This window comes from Elephantulus edwardii, unplaced genomic scaffold, assembly GCF_000299155.1.
Source record: "Elephantulus edwardii isolate Elephantulus edwardi_28Jun2011 unplaced genomic scaffold, EleEdw1.0 scaffold00245, whole genome shotgun sequence".
In the NCBI taxonomy this organism is placed as follows: domain Eukaryota; kingdom Metazoa; phylum Chordata; class Mammalia; order Macroscelidea; family Macroscelididae; genus Elephantulus; species Elephantulus edwardii.
Window position 1 is genome coordinate 2,068,208 of NW_006399995.1, and position 8,978 is coordinate 2,077,185.

An 8,978-nucleotide genomic window follows, 5' to 3' on the forward strand; every position below is an offset into this window, starting at 1 on the left:
CAATCTCCCCGCACATCCCCACCCCCACCCCAAATACACTCCACTCTGCAACCATCATTTCAGACTCTTATGATAATCATAATGCTGGTGAATTTGAACCACGTGCCTTAAGATTGGCAGTGCAACTCCTTACCCTTTGGGCCACAAGAGCTCCTCATATAGCACCTTGTTATTGTGTGCTGTTAAATCAGATCCACCCATAGTTGACCTCAGAGGCAGCTAACCACACAGGAGGAAGCTGCCTATCTTTCTGCTATGGAGCAAGTGGTGGATTTGAACTACATACTTGACTTTTTCCAATTGCATCTGCTTAATTCATTTTTATTATTGGCTAATATTTCGTAGCATGAATGTACTACATGTTGACAATTCATCCACAGAAAGGCATAAAGATTATTTATAATTTGAGCCTACTATAAAGTTAGTTACCATGCATATTTGTGTAGAGATTTTTATGTCAACAAATTTCTCTGAGCTGAATGCCCTAGGGTGTGTGTAATTGATTGGTTTATATAGTAACCTAATGTTTGTTTTATGAGACACTCTCAAACTTTTCCAGAGTGGCTATACCATTTTTCATCCCCATGAACAATGTATGAATGATCAAGTTTTTGTTTTGTCTTTTAATCACCATTTGGTGGTAGTTTTATTTTTTAATCATTAGGATCAGTGTACAGTAACATATCACTGCAGTATTAAATTACTTTTACTTGATGACTAGTGATACTTAACAGAATCCTATGTGCTTATTTGTCATCTATATGCTCTCAGCAGTGAAATGTCTGTTCATAAAATTTTTCAGAGTTGGAACCATAAGAATTCTTTCCCGACCTGCCCTCTTATACAATAATATCTCCAAAAGTCTGATCTTCTGGATTCTCCTCAATATATACACTGTCAAAGGATACAGTCACCCCTACCCTTAATGATTGTCACTGCTGACATACTTTCTTTACTCATCTGTTCTTTTGCCCCTGTCAAGTATTAGCTCTTCAAGTAAAGGAATTTACATCTGTTTCATTCCCTGTTATATTTTCAGAGAGCACTCAGCTGAATCAACTCCATGCCAACTTGATTCAACTATAGAATAAATAAAGATAAGACTTCTGTTGTCTTTACTTGAAGGAATGTCTCTTTGCTCTTATGCCTAGTTGCTAGAACAAGGATTAGCTCAGGGTTGTTGTTATGGACTATGGAATTGGAACTGATCCAAAGCCAACCCTCCAGTGGGGTTTCAGAGGCAAATCACATGGCAGCAGACTGCCTGTCTTTCTCTCACTGAGCAGCTGGTGGAGTTGAACCCTGTGCCTTGGCGTTGGCAGTGCAGCTCCCTTAGCTCAGGACAGGTGCTAGGTAATGCTGTGGACTGAAGGTATGCACTTCCTGCGTTATTCTGTTTCATTCATTAAGAGCCCTATCAGTCAGTTGATTCCTGAAGCTCGTACCTTTGATTCGGCCCCTGCAAAACTGGCATGCCTCATTGGGAAGCTCTCTAGAGAAGTGGCTGTGGCAGGCGGTATCCCCAAAAGGCAGCAGCTGGCATTTGAGAGCTGTCTCTTCCTCCGCTTTGTGAAGTTTTTATGGCACAGCTGAGAACATTCACAGAGGTTTTACCTAATGCTGCCTAATTGCATTTTGTAATTTTGCTCAATATCTTATAATTACGTTTTAGAGCTTTGCCATCTTGTTACGCAGCAGTTTCACTGGTTGAGGATGAATAGTTGTGGATGATGATTCTAGCCACTTCTCTCAGCGTGTAAATCTTCCATGTGTGCCAGAGAAAGCTTTAGGATTTGAAGGAGCAACAGGCTTTTCCCTTTTATTCAACAAAATATTTTACTTTTATGAGATGAGAGATAGCAGGAAAGGGCAACATCTGGATAGAAACGAGGGCTTTAAATCAGATATATTCGGTTCAAATCCTGGTCCTGATAGTTGCAATCAGACCATAAACAAATTAGTTTATCTGCCATAGCCTGATTTTCATTTCTTTAAAATGAAGATAATTGTTAATATTTTGCATTACAGAAGAGTTGAATGAAAACACCTAGCATGAAATCTATCATAAATTTGAAACTGAATAAATATTCATTCATTCTAATCTTATTCTTGACATATGAAGATGAACCCCCCCCTTCTCTGGGAGCACTTGCTGCTGCAGTCGTGTATATCATCATGTAATCGTATTGTAATTTGGCATTGCTCACAGTCAAACATAAGTAAGATGTGAGGACTTTTTGGCACAGACATCAGTTAATGGATAGTCAAACACTTCTTAGCAGAATGAACGTTCAAGGGAAAAGAGAGCAAACTAATTGTGGGGACATGTGTCTATAAAAGGAGAATCAATGGACTTTAAAAGTAATCACTAAAGCCTACTTTTATTACCACTTCTCTACTAAAAGTTAGATGTGATCTCAGCACTGTTGGTCTCTGCTGGTTACACATCATCCAGTCAGTTTTCAGTAGCCTACTTCAAGCATCTTTATAAGGTCTATGTAGCACCTATAGTTTCATATCTTTCTCAGACTACACAGTGTGTTCAGTGGGAATTTGTAGGTGTGATAAAATTTCTTCTTGATTGCATCTTTTGTAATGCATAAAGATTACAATGCTCCATGAGAACTTGCAAATGAAGAACAGAGAGATTGCCTTCTTGGATATCTAAGATACTCATCCATAATAAACCAGGGCAGATGCAAGCAGACCCTCATTAGAGTCTCAGTTGCTCTAGGTCATAACCTGCTTAGAAGCTAAGCTATCCAAAGATGCCATTAAAATTTGGAACCCAATAGTACCCTTGATTTTGACTCAGTGCTTACCAAGCAACACTGTGATTATTCTTCATTTTCCCAGATGATATGAAAGAATGACTAGCTAGAGGATCATTGGGTCTTATTACCTTGGAAATTTAGTTTATAATTTAAAATAACAATCGTTGGGTCTGGGGAATTTTTTTAGTTTGTTAGGTGTTTCTTGTATGTATGACATTGGGCTATGAGCTTTAAAGATTGAACCCTCGATGCACTTCCTTGGGGAAGTTCACCCTGGGAGGCCTCCAGGGAAGTGAATGCTAGCTTAACAAGTGACCTCCTCGATGTGTCATTGGCTCTTTTTTTCCCCCATTCACAACATTTTCACAAGGTAACTGGTCCTAAATATATATATATATATATATATATATATATATATATATATATATCATAAAAACATTTCTGGTGGTGTAGCCCATACAGGGTTGTACTGTATACAAGTTCAAATTCATTCATGGCTGTGTCCGTTCGAGAAAGATGGGTAACTTCTTCCTGTGTGATTATAGCCTCCGAAATCCAGTGGGAGGTCATCTATGAGTTAGATCCATGCTACAGCAATGAGTCTGTTTCCTCGTGATTCTAGACTATATGTCCATATATTTGTTCATTTGGGATTATCTGGCAAACTTCACTGTCTAAGAATTCTAATTGTGTTACCTTTGGAATCTAGCGTTTCTAGAGAATTGTGTGACTTTGTGAAAGTTTATGAACACTCTTCAAGTGCAGTGTTCTCACTTACAAAAAATTATATATAAAATGCTTAATGATTTTAATTCACAGAAATGTATTCAAGAAAAGGTCTATCATTTGAGTCAAGATAAGCTTAACAATCTTGAAATATCTGTGGATAAAATCTGGTTTTAATTTCCTTTCCTTTTATAGACAGAGATTAAAGGAGCATAAGTAATGAAAGGGAATAGGATTTGGAGAAACACTGCCTGGATTTTAATCTTGGGACATCTATTTATTAGCCATGTGATTCTTAACAAAATACTTAATCGTCTTAGGTATTTTTACATCTGTGAAGGGATAATACTATTTTAGCCATATCAGAGTGCTGCTAAAGAGTTTAAGATTAAAATACAATGTGAATTAAGCTCTTTTAAATTGTAATTTTCTATAATAAGCTAAGGGTGAATGAAATGATAGTTATTCACAGGGACATGAGAAATAATTATCAACCCCAAGTACCTCAGACAGAATATGCAGCGTATGTATGTGCGGAATGAAGAGTGCAATTAAAGTAATGATGGGACCTAAGAAGGCAAGATATAAGCAAATTAGTGCCCAAGAGTTGATTATGAAATTCTACCTTTATTATTACAGACTCAGGGGTGCTTCATTCTTAACTTATGGATGAGTGCACATATTATACGTACTCCCTTCTGTTGCCTTGGTTAATGTGGACACACACTTGGAGAATAAGAGATTTAAGTTTATAGACTCTTTTCAATTGGTAATTATTTGTCCCATTTGAAGGTATCTACTCAATACTCCTTTACTTCCCTTGATCTATTGAACAGAAGTTATAGCCAACTCTCAGCAACCATTCAGCACTTCTTTGTTTACTCTGTGAACCTCAAACATAAATTTTGGTTGCCTTGCACTCTGTTTCCATGTCCTCAGAATATCTTCACCAGTATGGGATCAGGAAGAATGCAGCATTGACATTAATGATCAAGTGATGAGGGTGTGTGTGTGTGTGTACGTGTCCATCCTTGAACACAGCACCTCCTTACCACTCCACTCTTGCTGCCACAATTTTTTTTCCTTACATTTATGGGAATGTTCTAGCACTAATAATGTACAAATAATAAGGCCTTGGATTTTGTGAGTAATAAAAAGAAGTTATTAAAAAATTGAAAAAAGTAATAAATGATGGAGAATATTGAGAAGAATAGGAATCCCAGCACCTAGTGGTGCTCATGTAAAACTATACATAGACCAAGAAGCAATTGTCTAAAGAGAACAAGGGAATATTACATGGCTTAGAAATGGAAAGTTTTGTGTCAGAGTTGCATTTTCTCCATACATATTCAATCTGTATGCTGAAAAAATAATTTGAGAAACTAGAGGAAGAAGAATGTGGTATCAGGATTGGAAGAAAGCTCATCAATAACCTGCAGCATGCAGATGATACAACTTTGCTTGCTGAAAGTGATGAAAACTTGAAAAGCTTACTGTGTAGTATCAAAGGCTACAGCCTTCAATTTTGGAAGCAGGAGTGGCATCCACTTCCTAAATAACATGCCTCCGTAACTCTATGAACTTTGATAAATGTCGGTATTTGTAGAGGGGCTTCAGGCCTTTTGTTCATAGGGACCTTATGAGTCATGCTCAACTCAAAGGCAATCAACAACAACAACAACACAGCCTTCAATAAGAATTACATCTCAATAACAAGAAAACCAAAAAAATCACACTACTGGAACAATACACAAGATCATGACAAATGAAGAGTTCAATTATTTCCTTTTACATGGATATACAATCAATATCTATGGTAGTAGTGGTCAATAAGCCAAAAGGCATAATACTGCATTGAGGACATCTGCTGTTAAGAACCTATGCCCTGTGCAAAAGAACAATTACATCAGTTTAAAGACTAAGGTATGCCTAATCCAAGGCACAAAATCTTCAACAGCTTCCTATGTGTCTGAAAGTTGGGCAATGAATAACAGATATCCAATGCCTTTGAGTTGTGGTGTTGGCAAAGAGATCTGTTAGATCTTAAGAACTATGAAGCAAACAAGCCTAGCCTAGAGGAAGTATAACCAGGGTGCTTCTTGGAAGTAAGGATGATGTGTGGTCAGCGAGATGACTTTGGAAAAAGATACCATACTTGGAAAGGTGGAGGATCAGAGAAAGAGAGGAAGGCCCTCAACAAGGGGATTGTCACAGTTAGTGTTACAATGGGCTTGAACATGGCACTGATTGTGAGGGTGGCACTGGATAGGGAATGGTTCAGATCTGTTGTTCATAGGATCACTGTGAGTCATAGTTGATTCAACAGCATGTAACAACAATGACAACATATTTGATGGAGAAATATGGCTGGACCTTAATATGATCAGAAACAAGCATATTTACTGCTAGTGCTTCTATTCAACATTGTTTTAGACAATGCAGTAAGATAAAAATGAAATATTACTTGTTCCTTTCCCTATTTAGGAAGGAACAAATACAGTTATATTTGCAAATAGCATGATTGCTTGTGTAAAAGATTAGATCCTATCCACAAAATAGGTTCTAGAAGTGAGTAGGGTAAGTAAATTTGCAAAATATGATATCAATACATAAAACAACTGCATTTCTATATATCCGCAATCAACTATACTATATGCTGGTAATAAAGAAAATAAATGGAATTCTATTAAAATTAAAATGTTCTGCTTATTTAAATGTTCCCCTCATTGCCAAAAGTGTGAACATAGCCACAGAGTGGGAAAAGGTATTTTCCATACCTACATATGACAAAAGATTCAAACTTGTATTATATAAAGAGATTGCACAAATGAATAATAAAAAGAAACCCAGGTAGCTCTGGTTGACTTGTGGTTAAAAATCTGCACTGCAATCTTGAAGACTAGTGATCTACAAGAAGAAGGATGAGGAATCTCCTCCTGTGTAATTAACGGCCTCTGAAAACCCAACGGAGGATTAGCTATCAATCAGTTTCGACTCCATGGCACAAAACAATAACAATTACCTTCAATATTATTGATAAATATAATAAGCATAATATTAAATTAAATAAGCCAACACAATACAGTTTAAAAATATACAAAATATAAACAAAAAATGAAGCTATTAAAAGTCAGAATGATAACTTCTGTTGGAGAAATTGTAGCGAATTGATTAAATAAACATCTGATTAGTTTATGAAAATGTATTCAGCAATGAAATGATGCATATTATTTTATAGGTATATGTCAACAAAAAGTTAAAAAAGCAAGGTTAAATTGCACAAGGATTGCCCTTTCTAAAGACTTTTCATCCTTGGTAGATTTACCAACCATTTCTTTTTTTAAAAAATAAGTCCTGGCTTTCTAATATAATTAATCTAACAATTAGTTGTGGTTGTACAAATAATAAAGTACTAATGGGGAAGCTTGGCAATTCAAACTCACTCCAAGGATCCTTGGAAGACAGGCCTGTAATCTGCTTCTAAAAAACCTTTGAAACAGTATGAAGCAATTTCATCTGAGGCTGAGTCAATTGGACTACAACTTGACCAGAATTCCTAGTATTGCTTTTGTTGTACGTGTCATCAAGTTGGAACCAACTCGTAGGTGGCTAACAGTAGATTTTCAGAGGCAGGTGATCACACAGAGGTGATCACACAGAGGTGATTACAGGACATCTTGTGGGTTTGAACAATATGCCTTTGGGTAGGTAGCATAACTTCTTACCACTAAGCCACCAAAGCTCCCTCCTGGTGGATTACATTTGGACCTATGAACCAAAAGGCTGGAAGTTCAAATCCACCAGCTGTTCTGAGGAAGAAAGAGGAAAGAGGAGACAATCAGATTCTGTTAACAAGTACAATCTTAGCAAATGAATGGAATATCTTCTCAAGTCAGCATTGACTAGATGGCAGCAGGTGTTTTGGTTTTAATAAGAGTAACAATAACATCAAAAAAAGAGATTCTCACAACTGGGTCAATTGGTGACATCGTGATGGATGGTGAAGCAATTAAGATTGGTAACAGCTTTAGTTTGTTTGGCTCAACAATCAACACTCTTTGCATCAGCAGACAGGATCCTCTCCAAGAATTGGTACAGGCCGTAGTCTTTGCAATCACTTGCTATGCATCAGAGAGAAGGGCAATGACTAGGGATTATTTTAAAAAAGAAAAAAAAATCCCTGGTGGCCTAGAAACTGCATTGCAATCCCAAAGGTACACAGTTTGAATCCACCAGCTGTTCCATGGAAGAAGGATGGGCAATGTCTCCTGTGAGATTTACTGCCTTGGAAAACCTGCTGGAGGGTCAGTTATGAGTCAGTCCTGACTTGACAGCACACAACAACAGCTGTGTATTTAAGAAGTTATAGGTCAGCTTCATATCTGTATACGCTTACATAAGCTTGCTTTAGTGTAAGAAAAGCACAAAGATTTTTCAATTATTTAAGAGATGCTTATTAGCAGTGAAGGTAATTGTGATAATGTTTTATGAGTAAGGGTTGAATGAATAACTTCAGAGTGAAAGTAAATTTATATAACATTAAAGCAAGGATTAAAAAAAAATAGTAGCCACAGTTTGAATCCACCAGATGCTCTGCTGGGGAAGGAGGGACAATCTCCTCCTGTACCAGTCAGATCTGATTTGACGGTACACACAAAGAATAAAATAAAAAAAAAATAGTAGCATCCACTCAAATACTGGTGTGCCTTGTTTAAAATGGGGGCCACTTTTCTGCCTTTGAATGTTTAAGTCTCTCTGAAGTCCTGCCAACAATCTAATCTCATACATGGGGCTCCTGAAAAGAATCACTGCATCTTTTGGGTCTTCTGTTCCTGAAATTTGACTCATACTTTATCCTGTGCTTACCATCTCAAATATCTCAAATTGCAAAAGTACCTGTTGGTCCGTGTTCTACTGGGATAAGATAGAACCAGTTCAAATATCTGCATAAAAGATCAAGTAAGGATGGCCCCTCACTGAGATACTCCGGAGCTGGTACTGTCTGTATTGCTTCTTTCATGACTGACTTAAAAACAACAACAACAAACACTCCTTCTGAAAGAAGGGTTCTACTCCATTTTTTTCCCTATTCCTACGTTAATTTAAAACTGAGCTAAATAAGAAGAGTTGTTATGTGCCATCAAATTGACTATAACTCTTAGTGACCCTGTATGAATATCTCAGAACCCTGTCCTGTCTTGAGCCAATCTCACTGTCTCTAGCAAACCTGCCCCAATTGTCACAATCACTGTGTCAATCTATCCCATCCAGGGTCTTCCTCTTCCAAGCATTTGGACTGATCTCTCCTGGAAACATGCCCAAAGTATATGAGACGGAGCTTCACTATTCTTGCCTCTAAGGAGCAGCACAGTTCCACCCTCTCCAGGACAGACCTGTTAGTTCTTTTGGAAGTCCATGGTATATTCTCCGGCACCATAGCTCAAAGACATACAGTGGGAATTGTTTGCCTATATTACA